The sequence below is a fragment of the Salmo salar genome, chromosome ssa16, assembly GCF_905237065.1.
Source record: "Salmo salar chromosome ssa16, Ssal_v3.1, whole genome shotgun sequence".
In the NCBI taxonomy this organism is placed as follows: domain Eukaryota; kingdom Metazoa; phylum Chordata; class Actinopteri; order Salmoniformes; family Salmonidae; genus Salmo; species Salmo salar.
In genome coordinates this window covers 70,233,892-70,254,146 of record NC_059457.1, presented here as the reverse complement: position 1 = coordinate 70,254,146, position 20,255 = coordinate 70,233,892, and the positions used below count along the sequence as shown (strand labels likewise).

The 20,255-nt window shown below is 42.9% G+C and overlaps 1 protein-coding gene across 1 annotated transcript in view; it reads right to left on the bottom strand.

Annotated features, from left to right (window-relative positions):
* Nucleotides 1-19,751, bottom strand: part of LOC106574409 (FERM and PDZ domain-containing protein 4) — a 38,527-nt gene extending 18,776 nt beyond the window's left edge. Inside the window, exon 1 of the mRNA XM_014150279.2 lies at nucleotides 19,101-19,751. The gene's annotated coding sequence lies outside the window, so the exon portion shown is untranslated. The remainder of the gene's footprint in view (nucleotides 1-19,100) is intronic.
* Between the last annotated feature and the right edge of the window lie 504 nt (nucleotides 19,752-20,255).

The following is a 20,255-nucleotide window of genomic DNA, read 5'->3' as shown; positions in this document are numbered from 1 at the left end:
GATCTGATGTCACAGACTAGCAGGGAGCAGAAGGGGGGAGACTGTTCCTCAAAAACAGGTCATGTATGGAAGGGAAAGGGATTCGGGTATTGATGTGGGAACCCTGTTGTCTCAGTGCAAATATGCTCATTGTTTTTGCAGGAAGGAAAAGTTGTGGGAGGGATTTAAAAAGAGGAGAAGACTATGATAATAAAAGATTCAAATGGTCAGTTCAATGATCATCACCATCATCATCAACATCATCATCATCATAAAACAGAGCGGCTCTACTTTGCATGAATAAATAAAGCAACCATTCAACCATGAAGCCTGTAATCAATATAAAAACGTGGGCATGTAGCAACACTTTTCAAGGAAATCGAAAAGCACTTTCCCTTTCAGCAGAAGAATTGGTCTTTTCTGAAAAGCTTTTGCTGCAAAAAAACCCCCAAAGGTAGCAGAACCACTCAAGGCCTAGAATCAATCATTTGGATTCAACTGCAAAAGGTCCCAAAGAACTAAAACTGAGCAACAAATTCAAAAACAGAACGATTATCTCTTGGCCATTCTGAACAGAATGAATCGAGTCATTTCCTGAAGTTGTTTTAAGATCTGGGCTTATAGCCTAATGCCTAGCTGTGAATGACAGCCAGTCTCATGATGACACACAGTCTGTTGGCCATAGCCTCCTGAATGAAGTCTTACATCGTATTGCTTGGTTACTCCTTACATCCATTGATTGTCCCTTCTTTTGATCAGGTCCGTAAAACGCTTGAAACAAACAATGGCCTACAGTGGCAAATTACACAATCAGCAATCTCCCTGCACTGGATGTGTGTGTGTGTGTGTGTGTGTGTGTGTGTGTGTGTGTGTGTGTGTGTGTGTGTGTGTGTGTGTGTGTGTGTGTGTGTGTGTGTGTGTGTGTGTGTGTGTGTGTGTGTGTGTGTGTGTGTGTTTGTGTGTGTGTGCATGTGTGTGCGTGCGTGGGTGTGTGTGTTTGCGTGTGTGAGCACTGGGAGGTAACAAGTATTCTGGTCTCTGGACAGTTTACTCATTGTGCAAGCATTGCTCAGCGAAATATCTTCGCTATGTCTAACCTACATGCTTTGAAAAGGATCTTTCAGATCATATGTGTCACGCACACTCTCCAGCTTTCCCAAAAACATTTCTAAAACCATCAATGTTGGAGCAGAAAGGTTTTCGCGAGGATGGAGTCTAGCATTGTCCTATTCTTCAAGCAAGAAGTGTGTCAAAAAGCCATTTTCCTTTTCCTGAGTGCTCCCATCCTCAAATACCCATCTAGTTGTGGACTATTCTGTGGCACCACCGCCAGCTATGATCGTCAGAACAATTAACGCTTGGTTCAGAGAATCGCATTCTTGTCAAGCTCTGATGGCTGAGGAGACCTCGTGCCGTTAGTGCTAGCGGGCTTTCGTCACAATCCACACAGCAGTATGTTCAGCTTGGACGGCTACTCACTCACCATGCTCCAGCAAGCAGGGGTAAAGAGGCTAGACAGAGAGAGAGAGAGAGAGAGAGAGAGAGAGAGAGAGAGAGAGAGAGAGAGAGAGAGAGAGAGAGAAAGGAGGGAGGGAGCCCTGGCTAAAACCCCTTTCTCTTTCTCCCCCAACCACCTAGACCTCTACCCAGACATTCAGCCAGCCACATACAAGTTAATAGCTTTTCCATGATGCGTTAGTCTCCATTAGCACAATGCCAAAAAGAGATGCTTCAATCTCCCTCCCCGGGCCCTGCCTCTCTTTTAACTCTCTAAGGAATAACTAGGCTAATACCCCCTTCGCCCCAGGACTGGATGGAGGGCATAGAAATATTCAACGACAAGAGAGCACTTCAGTCATACAATCGAGATGAGTCTCGACCTCGGTCTCTTCAGGAACCAAAATGAGCACGTTTGGGGACAGGAAACATTAACATTTGAGAGAAATCTGCCTCCATTTTTTCATTTCTTTACAGCATATTTTCACAATATAGCTGTTTTTCATTATTTATTGGCTAAAAGGCCTCCCTTGTTCGGTGGGAGTTCTACAGTTGCAGAGAGCAAAGGCTAAAGTGATCCTGAGTGTATTGAAGGCTATTTTCCCCCATCAACCCAAGTTACTCTCCCTCCATCTGGGGATCTTCCATCTAAAGTGTGTAGAGGTCTGGTTCCCTGCCATGAATTATAGAAACAGACACAAAGGCAGTGGCTAGAGAGCATCAGTGTGTCCCTATGTGGTTCTACAATGTTCCCTGTGGATGACTAAAACACTCTGCCAGGAGCCATTTTATCACTTCTGCACTCTGCACCAAACCATATAAATAGACATGGCAGAATGGAGAGGGTTTTAAATTCTACCTAGACCTACCTAGACGGCATACATCTTCACAGGTCATGTGGTGAGAATGTGGTATAAAATCAGTCAGGCTAGAGATACAAATAGCCCCACCAATATGGACGCCGGCGGCCACGTATAATGCAAATTCTACACATTGTAAATCTATGATCTTGACTTCATCTCCATCCAAGTGCTGTGACTCAAGGCATACCATTCACTTTTTTTCCACCACCAGCAGCCGACTAGAGATTCCTCTCCCCTCCCATGTCGGTCTGTGGTCCTTCAGAGTGTCATAAATGAAACATCCCTCCATGTCTTTAAAGGATGCCCTCAAAGTGCTCCCTATTAATACAGCATGGCTTTCTGAAGAAGACAACATGCTTCAGCTCTCACAGCGACTTTTCATGTAACCTGGCCATAGCACAACCCAGTGCTCTGCTCTGAACATTTTGTCCAGGGAGGATACACTATAGACCTAGACGAGGGTTGTGAGGACCACATAAAAACTGCATGCGTTTCGCAGAGGCAGCTGTCGTTAAAATGCAATGTATGGAAGCTTTTGAGTTGTCAAAAATGTACATTTTAAGTGGATAACCTTGCAGTTTTATTGGGATTTTGTTCCTCAGAGTTAATTGGTATTCATTTATAGTTCATTGCTTTAGAGTATGGGAAAAGCATGATGTTCCACTATGTAAAACAAAGGGTTTAGGTTTCCATTCAGCACCACCAGTAGCCCTGAATTGTTCAGCACCATGGACAGCACTAGCGCTCAACCCATCCACCATACTGAAACCGCACTCAATGCAATCGCCTTGATGCAGCAATTTACTCAAATGGAAGGTCAAGAAACACGTTGCTGGAATGACAAAGCCTGCAAAATCTCTTTCTTCACTGTCACTTAGTGACTCTCTCTCTCTCTCTCTCTCTCTCTCACTCACACACACACACACACATAACCCCTGAGCCTTTTGGCCTCCTTGCCGGCACACACAGACCATGTTAGGCTACGGTTCCCACAGGCTTCCCCATGCTCTTAATCTGATTGCTATTCATTCATGGCTCTGCTATATATAATGATGTACGTTAATTGGGTAAATGAACAGTCTTGATACTCAGTAACGAAGGCGATAATACAGTTACAGCTATCAGCTACATTCTCTGGGTGACGCCACGATACTCCTTCGTTTCCGTGTCGTTTACAGTCACATCAAGTCAAGTGTGTGTATACCGCACACGTGCACGCACACACACCTCCATTGCTGCTGATTGCTCTGATCTTACAATAAATGACATAACCTGCTTTGACATCCCCACACCTATCACACTGTGCTTCAAGGGAGCACAGATCAGAATGAGAAGAACATGAAAGGCAGAACAAAACAAAGCCATGCCCCTCCTTCCTGTCCCCGAGTGACAGTAGCAGGAAACACAAAGAGAGAGAGAGAGAGTCCTGGGGGTGTGCACGCGGTAGGAGGCTGCCATAGAGGCTGCTGGTGGTAATGGTGGTAGTAGTGGGGGTTGATGTTTTAACTCTGGCACATGGTCTGGCAGGCAGCCCACAGCACAGCACAGCACGGCATGACCCTCTGCAGTAGAACAGTAAGAACAGCACATCCTCAGTTGGCTCCACCAGCCAGCCAGTAAGACTCACTCACACACAGAGGGAGGGAGTCTATCAGTATTCAGTTCAAGACTCAAAGGCTGGCTCTGAACCCTTTGAGATTCTGTCCTGAAGTGTGGTTCCCTGGGGAGCTGATCCTTTGCCCTTAGTCTTATGGCAAGTGTGTGTGTTTAGTAGTGCTCTCTCTATATTGTTTGTCCTAGTCCTTCAAACAATGATCAAATGGGCCAAATGCCCTCTTCAAGGGGTGTCCTTGAGTACTGAATGATGTGGAAAGGAAATATTCTACTAGGGCACTCAATATATTTGGCTTGACTTCCTATAATCTAGAGGCACCTGTCCATTGAATATTTCAACCTGTATCGTCCTTCATTTAAAGAATGCATTAACATAAAGTTATGACATTGAATTATAGCCCATTACTTGGCCCCTTATTTGGCCGGCTGACACACACCTCACTCATTAACAAAGTGATTCAAAGAGTGAGGTCACATGCATCTGTGATAGTTTGCAATGGCCATGCCAATTCTGAACAACACAAAGGTCATTCAAGAGGGATATTTCAAATCCACAGATTAGAGATAATCGCTGTCATTTTTGTTGTTGTTGGAAAATAATTTAATCCAGCTATTTCTCACATTCATGTTACCCTCCCACTTCAATGTACTGGTAACCCTGAGATAACCTGATAATTTCTATGATTTTATTTTAATTTGATTTATTTCACCTTTATTTAACCAGGTAGGCCAGTTGAGAAGAAGTTCTCATTTACAACTGCGACCTGACCAAGATAAAGCCAAGCAGTGCGACAAAAACAACAACACAGAGTTACACATAAACAAACGTACAGTCAATAACACAATAGAAAAATCTATGTACAGTGTGTGCAAATGCAGAAGAGTAGGGAGGTAATAAATAGGCCATGGAGGTGAAATAATTACAATTTAGCATTAACACTGGAGTGATAGATATGCAGATGATGATGTGCACGTAGAGATACTGGGGTGCAAAAGAGCAAGAAGATAAATAACAATATTGGGATGAGGTAGCTGGGTGTGCTATTTACAGATGGGCTGTGTCAGGGGCGAAAATCTGATATCAACTTTGGAGGGGACAATTACATTACATTTTCTCAAGAGCAATTCCTGAGGGGGACACCAAAAGTAGTGCTGTAACACATAGCCTACGTTTAATATGGTAAATGTATATTGAGGAACCAAAGAAATAAGGTGTTTGCCGTACTCCTAACTACCGGTACCCAAAACTACACAACTAATCACAACAGCAATACCATTGCCTTTAACAAATCTTAGTTCAGTCACCAGTTTAAGTTGAGAGTGGCATTTTCCAATTATGTTCATATTTTACAAGTAAAAAACATTGAGAACCTTTCATAATGTTGCCAAACAAAGACTCAACAAACTTACCTGAGACTCCCTGTCTCTGCCAGTCTGTCCCTGCATATCTGTCCCCAACTCTGCTGTCTGTGTGCCATCTGTTGCCTGCTCTGCCTAATGACATCATTGTGAAACATTTCCATTAGAATTTCATTTCTTTCTTATGATCATTTTATCAACTAGTCTTTGAGATATTAGGCTACTAGGGTTCTTACTTTGCGTTTTGGTGTACTGAAAAATACTCTGATGTCCGTCTTTTTTCTGCCATTTTTCTACCTGGTTGGCTACACACACACAGTATGTAGGTTATTTACAGTAGGAGATGGGCTTCTATCATCTTATCTTCTATCATTCTATATGGGCTTCGATCTAAAAGGTAGCTAGCAAATGTGAAACGGATTGCAGTGACAAGAGTTGACAGCTGTATGAGTTCACCATTTACACAACATATGCTGCAACCTTTTGTAATTTTAATCGTTTGTTTCATATTGGCTGGCTTCTAACAATAGCTGAATTTGCAAAGCTAGCAAGCACCAATTCAGTGGTGTTTGCTATAATCTTTGCTACCCGGGTTAAATAAAGGTGAAATAAAATATATAAATAAAAGTTCCCTTGCGACAATTTAGCTTTTGCAACGAGACCATTAAATATATTTAAAACAATGGTAGAAGAGAGTGTAGTTCTGTTCAGTTTATCACTAACCTTATCACAGGGACTTTGAAGCACTAACTTACATGCATGCTGATCTTGGAATAAATTGACGATAGCAAAGATTCCATCTTTGACGACGCCACATAAATGGAATAGGTACTAGCTAGCTTAATAGTTAATATTTGCGCGCTAGCTCTGCATATTCAGCTAGTGTGTGTGCGCGATTGACTGGATTAACCTCACGTCAGTTACGTGCATTGAGTGCCTTTCAGACAGTAGATACGACCTCTACGTTCCCTAGTAAGCTACGGAACTGGCAGTGGATCAAACCATTGTGAGGCAAAGGGTGGGGGGGTCGCAATCTTTTGAAACTTAAAACGCGCTATTAAGTGTCTATAATCAGCACAATTGCTTTCATTGCGTATTATTAATATTATTTAAATTACATAGTTATGTTTCAGTGATATATTGGGGGGGACAAATCATATTTTTCCCAGGATGGGGGGGTCGTGTCCCCCCCGTCCCCTCCGTGATTTCCGCCCCTGGGCTGTGTACAGGTACAGTGATCGGTAAGCTACTCTGACTGCTGATGCTTAAAGTTAGAGAGGGAGATATAAGACTCCAGCTTCAGTGATTTTTGCAATTCGTTCAAGTCATTGGCAGCAGAGAATTGGAAGGAAATGCAGCCGAAGGAAGTGTTGTACAATGTTAGTAGTACAATGTGGACATGATCTGTATAGATTACATTGTTTACTTTATTGATATATTATAAGTTGCAGAACAAGATGTATTTGTAAATGTTCTCTTTTCTGCCCAAACTGATGTTGGGATTAAATAGAACACATTCCAGACAGTATGATTCTAGCCTAGCCTTGGTCCCAGACCTGTTTGTGCAAACATGTTTGGCATGCCAATGAGTGACAGGGAGTTGGGCGTGATAGCCAGGCTGTTACTTAGGATATTATGATTCATTTCAGTATGAAAACTGACTAAACATATCACACACATACGGAAATAGGAGCGCTTATATTGTAGTCATATGCTGTAGACCTAGATCTGCTAAATGGCTCATAAAAGCTTGTTTTGAGATTTACCCATTTTAATAAATGCACCGGGTTGCCAGATTGGGTTCAGTCATTTTTATAAATTCTCCGGGAAGCCAGATTGAGTTCTTAGACTTTCTTAAACAATTAGGAAGCACAAGTCTCATTAAGCGATCATTAAGAGATCTGTGAAGATTCTGGTTGACAAAGCCCCAGCTGATGGTAGCAGCTTGAGAACATACATACAGATTTTGTGGTGGGGTTGGGGTGCATCACGTTCGCCAGTGTTAAACACAGATGAATGCAACACCTGCATTAGCAAAACACTGGAGCACAAACCCCACAGAACAAGCATCACTAAATACATGACAAATACAGTTGAAGTCGGAAGTTTACATACACTTAGGTTGGAGTCATTAAAAAACTTGTTTTTCAACCACTCCACAAATGTCTTGTTAACAAACTATAGTTTTGGCAAGTTGGTTAGGACATCTTTCCAACAATTGTTTACAGACAGATTATTTCACTTATAATTCACTGTATCTCAATTCCAGTGGGTCAGAAGTTGACTGTGCCTTCAAACAGCTTGGAAAATACCAGAAAATTAGGTAATGGTTTTAGAAGCTTCTGATAGGCTAATTGACATCATTTGAGTCAATTGGAGGTGTACCTGTGGATATATTTCAAGGCCTACCTTCAAACTCAGTGCCTCTTTGCTTGACATAATGGGAAAATCAAAAGAAATCAGCCAATACCTCAGAAAAAGAAATTGTAGACCTCCACAAGTCTGGTTAATCCTTGGGAGCAATTTCCAAATGCCTGAAGGTACCACATTCATCTGTACAAACAATAGTACGCAAGTATAAACACCATGGGACCACGCAGTCGCCATACCGCTCAGGAATGAGACGCGTTCTGTCTCCTAGAGATGAACGTACTTTGGTATGAAAAGTGCAAATCAATACCAGAACAACAGCAAAGGACCCTGTGAAGATGCTGGAGGAAACAGGTACAAAAGCATCTATATCCACAGTAAAACGAGTCCTATATCGACATAACCTGAAAGGCCGCTCAGCAAGGAAGAAGCCACTGCTCCAAAACCGCCATAAAAAAGCCAGACTACGGTTTGCAACTGCACATGCGGACAAAGATCGTACTTTTTGGAGAAATGTCCTCTGGTCTGATGAAACAAAAATAGAACTGTTTGACCATAATGGCCATCATTATGTTTGGAGGAGAAAGGGGGAGGCTTGCAATCTGAAGAACACCATCCCAACCGTGAAGCACGGGGGGTGGCAGCATCATGTTGTGGGGGTGCTTTGATGCAGGAGGGACTGGAGCACTTTACAAAATAGATGGCATCATGGTGCAGGAAAATTATGTGGATATATTGAAGCAACATCTCAAGACATCAGTCAGGAAGTTAAAGCTTGGTCGCAAATGGGTCTTCCAAATGGACAATGACCCCAAGCATACTTCCAAAGTTATGACAAAATGGCTTAAGGACAACAAAGTCAAGGTATTGGAGTGGCCATCACAAAGCCCTGACCTCAATCGTATAGAAAAGTTGTGGGCAGAACTGAAAAAGCGTGTGCGAGCAAGGAGGCCTACAAACCAGACTCAGTTACACCAGCTCTGTCAGGAGGAAGGGCCGAAATTCACCCAACTTATTGTGTGAAGCTTGTGGAAGGCTACCTGAAATGTTTGACCCAAGTTAAATAATTTAAAGGCAATGCTACCAAATACTAATTGAGTGCATGTAAACTTCTGGCCTAATGGGAATGGTGATGAAAGAAACAAAAGCTGAAATAAATCATTCTCTACTATTATTCTGACATTTCACATTCTTAAAATAAAGTGGTGATCCTAACTGACCTAAGACAGGGACTTTTTACTAGGATTAAATGTCAGGAATTGTGAAAAACTGAGTTTAAATGTATTTGGCTAAGGTGTATGTAAACTTCAGACTTCAACTGTATTTCCCAAACAAGACCTCAAAACATTATCATTAGTACTGAAGAGTTTCAGTGGCTGTTTCAGTGCTGTAGTAATGTAATTTATTGCATTTAAGTGGTGTAAAGTAATTAAGTAAAAATACTCAATGTACTTTTGTATCTGTATTTATATTTTTAACAACTTTTACTTTTACTCTACTACATTCGTACAGAAAATCTGTAGTTTGTACTCCTTTACATTTTCCCTGACAACCAAATGTACTGTTACATTTCGAATGCTCAGACAGGACAGCAATATGATCAAATTCTATGCATAATCACTTTACAAATTACCTCGACTAACCTGTACCCCTGCACATTGACTTGGTACCGGTACCCCCTGTGTATAGCCTCGTTATTGTTATGTAATTTTCTTGTGTTACTTTTTGATTATTATATTTTTTTCACTTTAGTTTATTGAGTAAATATTTTCTTAACTCTATTTCTTGAACTGCATTGTTAGTTAAGGGCTTGTAAGTAAGCATTTCACGGTAAGGTCTAACCTGTTGTATTTGCGCATTTGACAATTTTTTTTATTTGAATTCAAATACCTATCAATTTAACACATTATCTTACCTACTGCATCTGAACTTGCGTACTCACTAAGCACAAATACTGTGTTTGTGTGCCCCTTGCTGTCGGTAATTTAAAACAACAAGAAAATTGTGCCTTCTGGTTTGCTTCATAAACTCAACAAAAAAAGAAACGTCCTCTCACTGTCAACTGCATTTATTTTCAGCAAACTTAACATGTGCAAATATTTGTATGAAAATAAGACTCAACAACTGAGACATAAACTGAATAAGTTCCATAGACGTGACTAACAGAAATGGAATGAACAAAGGGGGGTCAAAATCAAAAGTAACAGTCAGTATCTGGTGTTGCCACCAGCTGCATTAAGTACTGCAGTGCATCTCCTCCTCATGGACTGCACCAGATTTGACAGTTCTTGCTGTGAGATGTTACCCCACTCTTCCACCAAGGCACCTGTAAGTTCCCGGACATTTCTGGGGGGAATGGCCAGAGCCCTCACCCTCCGATCCAACAGGTCCCAGACGTGCTCAATGGGATTGAGATCCAGGCTCTTCGCTGGCCATGGCAGAACACTGACATTCCTGTCTTGCAGAAAATCACGCACAGAACGAGCAGGATAGCTGGTGGCATTGTCATGCTGGAGGGTCATGTCAGGATGAGCCAGCAGGAAGGGTACCACATGAGGGAGGAGGATGTCTTCCCTGAAACGCACAGCATTGAGATTGTCTGCAATGACAACAAGCTCAGTCCGATGATGCTGTGGCTCACCACCCCAGATCATGACGGACCCTCCACCTCCAAACCGATCCCGCTCCAGAGTACAGGCCTTGGTGTAACGCTCATTCCTTCGACGATAAATGCGAATCCTACCATCACCCCTGGTGAGACAAAACCAAGACTCGTCAGTGAAGAGCACTTTTTGCCAGTCCTGTCTGCTCTAGCGACGGTGGGTTTGTGCCCATAGGCAACGTTGTTGCTGGTGATGTCTGGTGAGGACCTGCCTTACAACAGGCCTACAAGCCCTCAGTCCAGCCTCTCTCAGCCTATTGCAGACAGTCTGAGCACTGATGGAGGGATTGTGCGTTCCTGGTGTAACTCGGGCAGTTGTTGTTGCCATCCTGTACCTGTCCCGCAGGTGTGATGTTCGGATGTACCGACCCTGTGCAGGTGTTGTTACACGTGGTCTGCCACTGCGAGGACAATCAGCTGTCCGTCCTGTCTCCCCGTAGCGCTGTCTTAGGCGTCTCACAGTATGGACATTGCAATTTATTGCCCTGGCCACATCTGCAGTCCTCATCCCTCCTTGCAGCATGCCTAAGGCACGTTCACGCAGATGAGCAGGGACCCTGGGCATCTTTCTTTCTGTGTTTTTCAGAGTCAGTAGAAAGGCCTCTTTAGTGTCCCAAGTTTTCATAACTGTGACCTTAATTGCCTACCGTCTGTAAGCTGTTAGTGTCTTAACGACCGTTCCACAGGTGCATGTTCACTATTTGTTAATGGTTCATTGAAAAAAGTATGGGAAACAGTGTTTAAACCCTTTACAATGAAGATCTGTGAAGTTTTGGGATTTTTACGAATTATCTTTGAAAGACAGGGTCCTGATATTGGGCCGTTTCTTTTTTTGCTGAGTTTATAAACATGACAAGTGAGTTTTCCCGTCACTGTACTTAAGCACATTTAAAACCAGACACTTTTAGACTTGACTAAAGTAGTTTTTTACTGCGTGACTTTCACTTTTACTTGAGTCATTTCCTATTAAGTATGACAATTGAGTACTTTTTCCACTACTGTTATTCAGCAAAGAGACAGGGGATATATGTGTGTGTGTGTGTGTGTGTGTGTGTGTGTCTGTCTGTGTTTGCTTGTGCCTGCCTGCATGTTGTCATCCACTAATGTCTTGGTCTCTTTCGCTCAGCTTGTCGTTGACTGTGAATCCATGTGGTGAGTGGGTGATACTATCTAGAGCAGAACAAATCGCTGAGTGAGTTAACAACATTAGCTGATAAAAGCTAGACTGGACAGTCCTAAACCTAACCAGTCCCAGACACACTAGACTAGAGCATGAGACAATAACTCTAAGATAATGAGATGCAAATTACCAATTTGAATGAGATGCAAATGACCAATTTGAATGAATCGCATAAAATCATAAAAATCTGAAGTAAAATGATACAAATCTAAAAGTTAAAATTAAACTATGAGAACACTAGCGTCTGCCATACGGACACATTGATACACTGTGGTCAATTGGCGGCTAAAGAAATGAGAGCACATGACTCTGTGAAGCTGTCACTGGGCGAATTTGCAATATTGAATCAAATAGACTACTCCGGCCCCTCAGTTTCCTGGGCCAGTGACCTCGGGACAGAAACGTCACTGACTTGTGTGAGGCGAAGAAAAAATGTGTGGCGTATGTGGTGAGTTAAGACAATCAGAAATAAGACATTGCCAAATGGGCACTCAAATATGCATGCGTTCTGGAGAGAGACGCACAACATCTTTGCCACCCCCACACTTCTTCTTGATGCAACATTTTCATATAAACATTTTAAATGATCTTCACACATATTTTAGACGCTTTTCACTGACAGCCGCGACTCCATCAGCTAGACCTATTGTCACAAGCACTACCCAAATTACGGGCTTCCCAAACACTTGTGACTTGAAACAATCAACAGCTATTTTTTTTAAAAAGAAGAAGAAGCTAATTGATCCTCTGTTGCTAATGCTCCCTGGTGAAGTATTTTGAATGATTTTATTTAGACAGGCGGAATTATATATTGTCACGAACCGGCTCAAAGCCCGTGACAAAAAAAGGAGACAACGTGGAGATAAGGAATAACAAAAATAGATTTATTAACCGAAGTAACTTATATACAATAAACAATGGTGTGTGTGTAATCAGTAGTGTAAGTGAGTGGTTGCGTGTATAGATGTGATAATGAGGAGTGTTGAAAGATGCCAAAACAAACAAACAGTGTGTCTGCATGGAGAGCCTCCTCAATGAATGGGGAAAATGTCTATTTATCCCGGGACACACCGGCACCCTGGTGTGTCCCATTTTGCTGACGACCACCGACATCCTAAGGAAAACAAGAGCAAAGAGATAATTCGGCAGACAGAGTGGAGGGTCGTCACAATATGGGGCTCCCGAGTCTAAGGCACTGCATCTCAGTGCTAGAGGCGTCACTACAGACCCTGGTTCGATTCCAGGCTGTATCACAACCGGCCGTGATTGGGAGTCCCATAGGGCGGCGCACAATTGGCTCAGCGTCGTCCGGGTTAGGGTTTGGCCGGGGTAGGCCGTCATTGTAAATATGAATATGTTCTTAACTGACTTGCCTAGTTAAATAAAATAAATAAATATAATTTTGGCAAAACATCAATTTACTTTTGGGCAATCCAGCATCCTAACAGTGCACTGAGCAAGCGCCAACTTTCCTTTCCAATTCGCAGGAGGCTGAAACCAGAGATCTGTATATAATGATGAGATGCTCATGTCTCCGCCCTAACAATGGGAGTCTTTGTCCCAAAGGCGGCAAGGCAGGCGACAAGGTTAGATCTGCATATTATTCCCATAGAAACGCATTGGGCTTACACTGGCCTGATTGTGAGTGAACCCTCTCGCTTCGCTTCTTCCTCTCTGCTGAAACTATATCACCAGAGAAAGTATCCGAGCAAGCGAAACAGCACCTCTATATATGTAGCCCATGTATCTGATGCTGTCTGGACAGAAATAGTATGACATGTCATACTCTTTTGGTCCAGACAGCATCGGATTCATGTCTACACATACTGAGACAGAGCGGCGCTGTTTCACTCGCTCGGATGCTTTAACTGAGATTGATGAGTCTTTCTGTCGTCGCCCGTCTCGGTCAAATAAATGATCAATATATCACTATTTTATTTGGACGGGCAAGGAGATACGGCAGTTCGGGCCAGTCCTCTAAGGCCCACCCATAATGCCGGCCATGGGTTGGGGAGGATTACAGGGACCGTCTAGCAAACCAAAGGTTGCTTGTTCGAGGGGAACTGTACATTTTTCGCTAACCCTTCCCCTAACCTTAACCTAATTCACCTAACCTGCTACGTACATTCTCCTAACTTTTGTTGTTAGTTCTCCTTACCAGCAATGTAAATTCTCCTCTGAATTTTCCTTTGTAGTTACAGCACAACAAGCAGCCTGGTCTCAGAGAAAGAGGTATAATACCATATGTCCCTAAATGTATAATACGTTACATCATCCAATTCCTATGATATTATACGACCGGGTAAGACGTATGATACTAATTCCTCTAATTCGTATCATATTGTACGACCACTATTTCATTCGTAGTGTAACTTAATGTAATATATCATTCTAAATGGATGGAAAGCAATGTATGTACTAAACCTTACAAATTGCCCTGAGGCCAGGTTGGTTGAGCACAGAGTGCCAATATATCCCTTAAAGAGGATTCGGTCTCTCTTCAAACATAGAGGCTTATTTATAAATCCTACTTTAGCCCACCACTCAGAGAGGCACTTTCTATGTACTCTAAAACAAGAAGTTATATATTTTTAAAACCACTACCTGAATATCCTCAGAACTGAAGGCTGTGGTTGTAATCTAACATAGAAAATGATAGCACCCACTTAACTGGAAAACACCCAATTGAAATGTGAAGGTCAACATTAAAAACACTCTACATTTTCCAAACAGGATAACTCTAAGTTGATCAGTGCTCAGGAGCATAAACACTGCACTCTCCCCTCCACTCTCCACTGCACAAATGCATGGAAAGTAAAACAGAGAGCAGCTGGAAATAACATCTGCTAAAAGGCACTACCGAACAGCATGTTAGGATTAGCCAGAAATCGGACAATTACTTTGACACAAACTGCTGTCAAAACAAGCCTAAAAAAATCCAAAATGGCCAAACATCTAAAACTAACCAGAGGACTTGGGACCCAAAGTTCAGTTTCGTTCCGTTCATTCGCTTGGTGCAAATCACCATGTAAGTGGTTAGCCAGCGCACTCTCCCTGAAAGCTAATTTATTTTCCTGCCAGAGGAGCGTAAGCTAGAAATGAAATTGAAAGCAAAAAAAGGTTGTTTGCTTGCTTTATTTCCATAATTGATCTGGGGGACGCTTGTGATAAATGGAGGAGAGGAGGGGAGATGAGAGGAAAGGATGTGCTTGGTCTCTTCAGTGTAACCAGAAGTTAGAAATGCTACTGTATGATTAATCCTCTGTCTATACAGGCTATTATTTTCAAAAAGTAGTCTCTTTCTCTGCCATATTTGTCTCTTCGACACCACATCTGACAAAAGGTTTAAGACTTGGTGGCTTCTGCCGTGACTAATGTTGCTTCCGTTAAAAACAAAACAAGCAAACTGATTGGTTCCATACAGTGGACTTAATTTCCTTGGCTGAAGATGACTTTCTAGCTTCAATCAGTGCTTTGGATCTCCAACTCCACGAGATCATGATTTGTCAGAGAAGGCTGCTAACTATTTGTTGCTCTACATCACCGGAAGGTGGGTGGGAGATTCAAACATGAGTTTCCTTCTTGTTGCTTGACAAAGGAAAAAACAACAACAATTGAACAGATAATTACAATACCTTAATTTCAACAAATTGCGAAAACCCCCAAAAGCCCAGTAGCCATTTTCTATTGCAAGTATCTTCTTACAAACATATAACTTACACCAGGGTTTCCCAACTCGCCCCCCCCAGCAGCTAACACAATCACTTCAAACTGACACTGGAAAGACTGCAAACTAGCTGCACTTTGTTTCGTTTGACCTTTTTTCAATTAACATTTCTTTGTATATATCTATAAAAACGATGCCAGCTGATTCATGATGTCGACTGGCTGAGAAACGTTGCATGCCTGTCTGTCTTGTCCTGACTCCCAACACGTTCATTACTATGGGACAGCTGGAGATCAAATTTGAATATTGAAACAATGTTGCAAATGTCGGAGAGAAAGACAGCAAGGTTTATACAAATCTCCGCTGTTTAAAAGTAAATATTAGTCTAAAAGAAATGTGAGATAATGTGTAGATGCTTTTTATAGTGGAAATTAAGTATATAAATTGCTTGGCTGGGCTGATGAAACAGTGGATTGCGCAGTCAGAGGGAACAGAGTAAATAGGCATTTTAATGTCATAGATTTAGCCAGTGGTAACTTGTAGAATAGACGCCGGCTTGAATGCGGTTTTAACCAATCATCATTCAGATTTAGACCCAAACATTTTATAATTACCTGTAACACAAGGTAGAATTCAGTGGCTTTTCTCACATATTGGGTTTGAGCTGCTTTTTAAAGCAAAAGTCGAATTCAAAACTTTATTGGTACTGTTATAATAGCAAGCTAGAACTGATGGTTTGGTTAGCTAAACCACGGCAACAACTATAGCTATCAAGTTAACTTGCTAGCTACTTCAGTGGATGTTGAACACATTTCTACCTAAAAATGAACACGTTTCTAGTGACAATTGTGTTCAATTATAGCAATGGTATAAAAGGTATAATCAACTCAGAGCTCTGTGTTCTCTGGAAGAATAATAGAATAATGCAACTCCATGGAAGGACACACCTTGCATGTTGTCACAGATAGAACAATGAGACAGATATTTCCATGGATGTATAAATGGGAAGCATCCGGTTGGCGTTTCCACCCACTACCAAGTATGGTAGTGAGAGGAAGCCCACTGGTGGGCAGTGGGAGAAGATGGAATGAGATGGATATTGGCCGGCATTCTGTAAATGTTCTCATCGATTAAACATTTGATCTAAGTACATTTTTCTGTTCCCAAAACTAGAATTTGTTATGAACAGAGAGGACTTTACCCTTTGCAAAAGTGAAAAAAAAATAGCACTGTTTAGAAGGAGTGCAAAGGCAAATTGAGTTATTGCACACACTTCACAGAGTAGGCGTTCCCTAACGGAAATATGCAGATGTATACTAGAACGTGTCATTAGCATATCGCTAGCGCGTGCTAGGCTCTGCCCACTATGGTTAATTTGTTCACATTGGAAACGACAAGCTGTGGTCTATCTTGGTTTAGTTACAAAAAATCTTTGACGTCGTTCATTATTTTCCATAGAACACATAGCCCCTCGTTGATTATCCCTTACGTAGACTCTACATAATCAACACTAACTACCCACACAACATGTGGGTGTCTTTACAGTGTCCCTACTCAGAGCTTCACGAGCAACAACCTCCTCTTAATATCCCTCAATCTTTTCTTTCATAATACAAGGCTGCATTGTGGATCCCTGTTGTGTATTTATTTGTTCCTCTATTCTTGTTTGTCCTTCCTTTCTCTCTCTCTCGCTTTCCTCTGGCTGACTGAATGAAAGACACACGGAAAGAGGGAGACATGCTGCAGTGATTTCATCCAGTTGAATGAAGCGGGGGTCATGTGTGCCGTGGTGATCACCCATGAAAATCCCTTGAGAGGATTAGTGCGACTCAAATCAAGAAAAACGTGCAACTTTAAGGGTTGCATGGAGAGCCCGTTCAGGCTGGTCTGCCTGTGCTGACCGATTGGTTTCTCCCGGCTGGCTGCCTCTCTGATTTCTATATTCAAACATATGTGTGACGCTGCTTGCACCTTGCTCTGAGAAACAGCAGATTCATCGAATAATTCAACGGTCGACTGTGGCGGTAAAACTAGACATTATCGTTGTGATATTTTATCGATGAAACCAGCCAAACCTGACCTTAGAATTCAAGGTACACTTAACCAGCATGGCTACCACAGCATTCTGCAGCGATACGCCATCCCATCTGGTTTGCGCTTAGTGGGACTATCATTTGTTTTTCAACAGGACAATGACCCAACACACCTCCAGGCTGTGTAAGGGATATTTGACCAAGAAGGAGAGTGATGGAGTGCTGCATCAGATTACCTGGCCTCCACAATCACCCGACCTCAACCCAATTGATATGTATTGGGATGAGTTGGACCACAGAGTGAAGGAAAAGCAGCCAACAAGTGCTCAGCATTTGTGGGAACTCCTTCAAGACTGTTGGAAAAGCATTCCAGTTGAAGCTGGTTGAGAGAATGCCAAGAGTGTGCAAAGCTGTCATCAAGGCAAAGGGTGGCTACATTGAAGAATCTCAAATATAAAATATATTTTGATTTGTTTAACACTTTTTGGGTTATTACATGATTCCATGTGTTATTTCATAGTTTTGATGTCTTCACTATTATTCTACAATGTAGAAAATAGTACAAATAAAGAAAAACCCTTGAATATATATATATATATTTTCCCCAGTTGGATAAACACTCCAAACAGTCTACCCGACCGCTCAGAGCCATCCTCAAGCATCGCTTTTTTTTAAATCACATTCCAATTATAAAACTGGGGGGGAACAAAAATGCAATTTTAGAATGTGCCCCCAATCCCTAGTGAAAGTTGCGTCCCTGGAAACAATACAGAGACATTAATAAGCATCGATGACCCCCGTTTGAAACTTTTCCAGCCAATAACAGCCCCAACCAGTTCCAACGAGCTGCCTAATCTCTCTTAAAGTAATCCCTCGAAGGAACCCAGAAGATCCCGGGCCTCTACAAACCTGAGGTGCCGAGCTACGCCGCACACTCCCACTACTTCACAAGTGAGAGAATGATTCATTCCAGCTGTAGACCTCTCTCTGTATGCTGAGGTTTAAAAGATTTGTTTTGAGCCATGTTTAGTGGGTTTAGTGTTGCGACCCCACTCAAGTGAGGGATCATCCCAACATCTGTGTGTGTGATTGTGTTACAGCGTTTGTGTGTGCTACAGGCTCTGTTTGCATGTGTGTGCGTGTGTGATTGTGCTACAGGCACTGTGTGAGTGTGTGTGTGTGTGGACTAGAAGCAGGGTGACTGGAGTGTAAAGTCACAGAGATCAGGAAGAATTGTGTTCTGAGCTATTCATCATTACAACATTCTACTTATGGAACCTCCTCTGCTCCAATTCAAGTTTCTTCTCTCTCTCTCGCTCTCTCCCTCCCTCCTCCGTCTCTCACCACCCCTCCCCCTCTCTCTCGCTATCATTTTCACATTCCCTGTTGGGCCTTCTCCTCTTTCTACTTCTGGTCACTTTACTTACCTTGCTTTATCTTGTTGTTACTCTGTTCTTCCTTCCCTCCTCCCTCTGTAGCTCTCTGGTACATCATCTCCATGTCTGCTTTCTGTCCTTTCTCACTCACATAAATTATGACTCTTCTCTAGTTCACACACCTTCCCTTCCCCTTAGTCTTTATCTTACTCTCTCCCACTCTCTATGTCAAACTCTCTCTTGCAACTTATCTAACTATCCGGCCAAACACAGTCGCTCAGCTCTCTCTCTCAGAACTTTTTGGATCAGCCACAAAGCCATGGCCTGAGTCCTGACTCACTGCTCGTGTTGCAATCCACACTCGGCTCCCAGGCACAACAGACTGCTCGCTCATTGGTCACCCACTCCTTGTTCCTATGCAGAGACAACCTCCGCCACCCTCAACCCCTCCCCGCGTGGCCGCTTAGTTTCCGTTGTCCCGGTACAGTACACACACTCACCCTGACAGCTTTGCCATCTTCGCGAAACCAAAGACGTCCATGCGTTTGAGTTACGGCTGTAAAAACTCAGGCACTCCAGATGGCGATTAGATCCAGATTCAAATCCAGAGTAGGGAAAACCACATTTTCACAATCTCCATAATCAGGATTCAGTAAGTAACATTGCTAAAACATTGGAGAAGTCCAACAAGCAGAAGTGTCATTCCTTGCTGAAAGCGCTAAGCCTTAAGACCTGTCCTGCCTATCCAGAGTAAAGCCCTTGAGAGGGTATAGGGTGGGCCAGTGAAGGACCCCCCTCTGACTAGCCAGTCCGCTCTACCCCACTCTCCTCCTGGCCGTGGTGGGCAACGCTGAGCCCTCTCTGGGTGGTCTCCATCTCAGCTGAGCTGGAAGATTGTGCCGGTCCAGAGCTATATTGAGAATAAAAGCGAAGAAGGAGAGGGAGGTGATGAAGAGAAGGAGGGGGGAATGGAGGAATGAGAGAGGGAGGGAGGGAGGGGAAGGAAAGGAGGAGGGACTCAAATCACAAATCCCAGCACTCACACGTCCTCCGGGGAGAAGAGAGGAGCCATCCGTCCCCCTGGTCTTCACCCCTTTACAAAAGTGAGAGGGGTGGGGAGAGATAGGGAGGGATGCTCAGAATTGCCTGGGGAGGAGGGAGTGCAGCAGAGGAATGGAAAGAGAGAGAGAGAGAGACGTGACGAGCGTTGGTGCGAGGAGAGGAGCGCTGACTCTGCAGAACGAGAGAGGGAGGGAGGCTGGCGGGAGCAGGACCCTGTCTCTGGTTATATCTGTGCTGCTAAGTGAGCCACAGCAACCACACTATACCACAATGCCATATCGAAAGAACACCAGCACGCTGCTAACTTTCATATAATTACAAACCTGAAACAGAGCTATGCCTGACGACTCTGATGAGTCTCAGAAATATATGTAGTTACATATGAGCTGAGATACAGCTGTTAGGACTATTTGCGTTTTGTGTAATTACTCCTTGACATGCTTTGTATGCATTTTATGTACGTCGATTGCACACCGCTCTCTCTTTCTCTCTCTCTCTCTCTCACTAGCTCTCTCTCTCACACACACACCATCAAAACAGTCCATTAGGACCCATCCTCATTCACCCTGAAGCTGTGACGGTGGTCCTGCAGA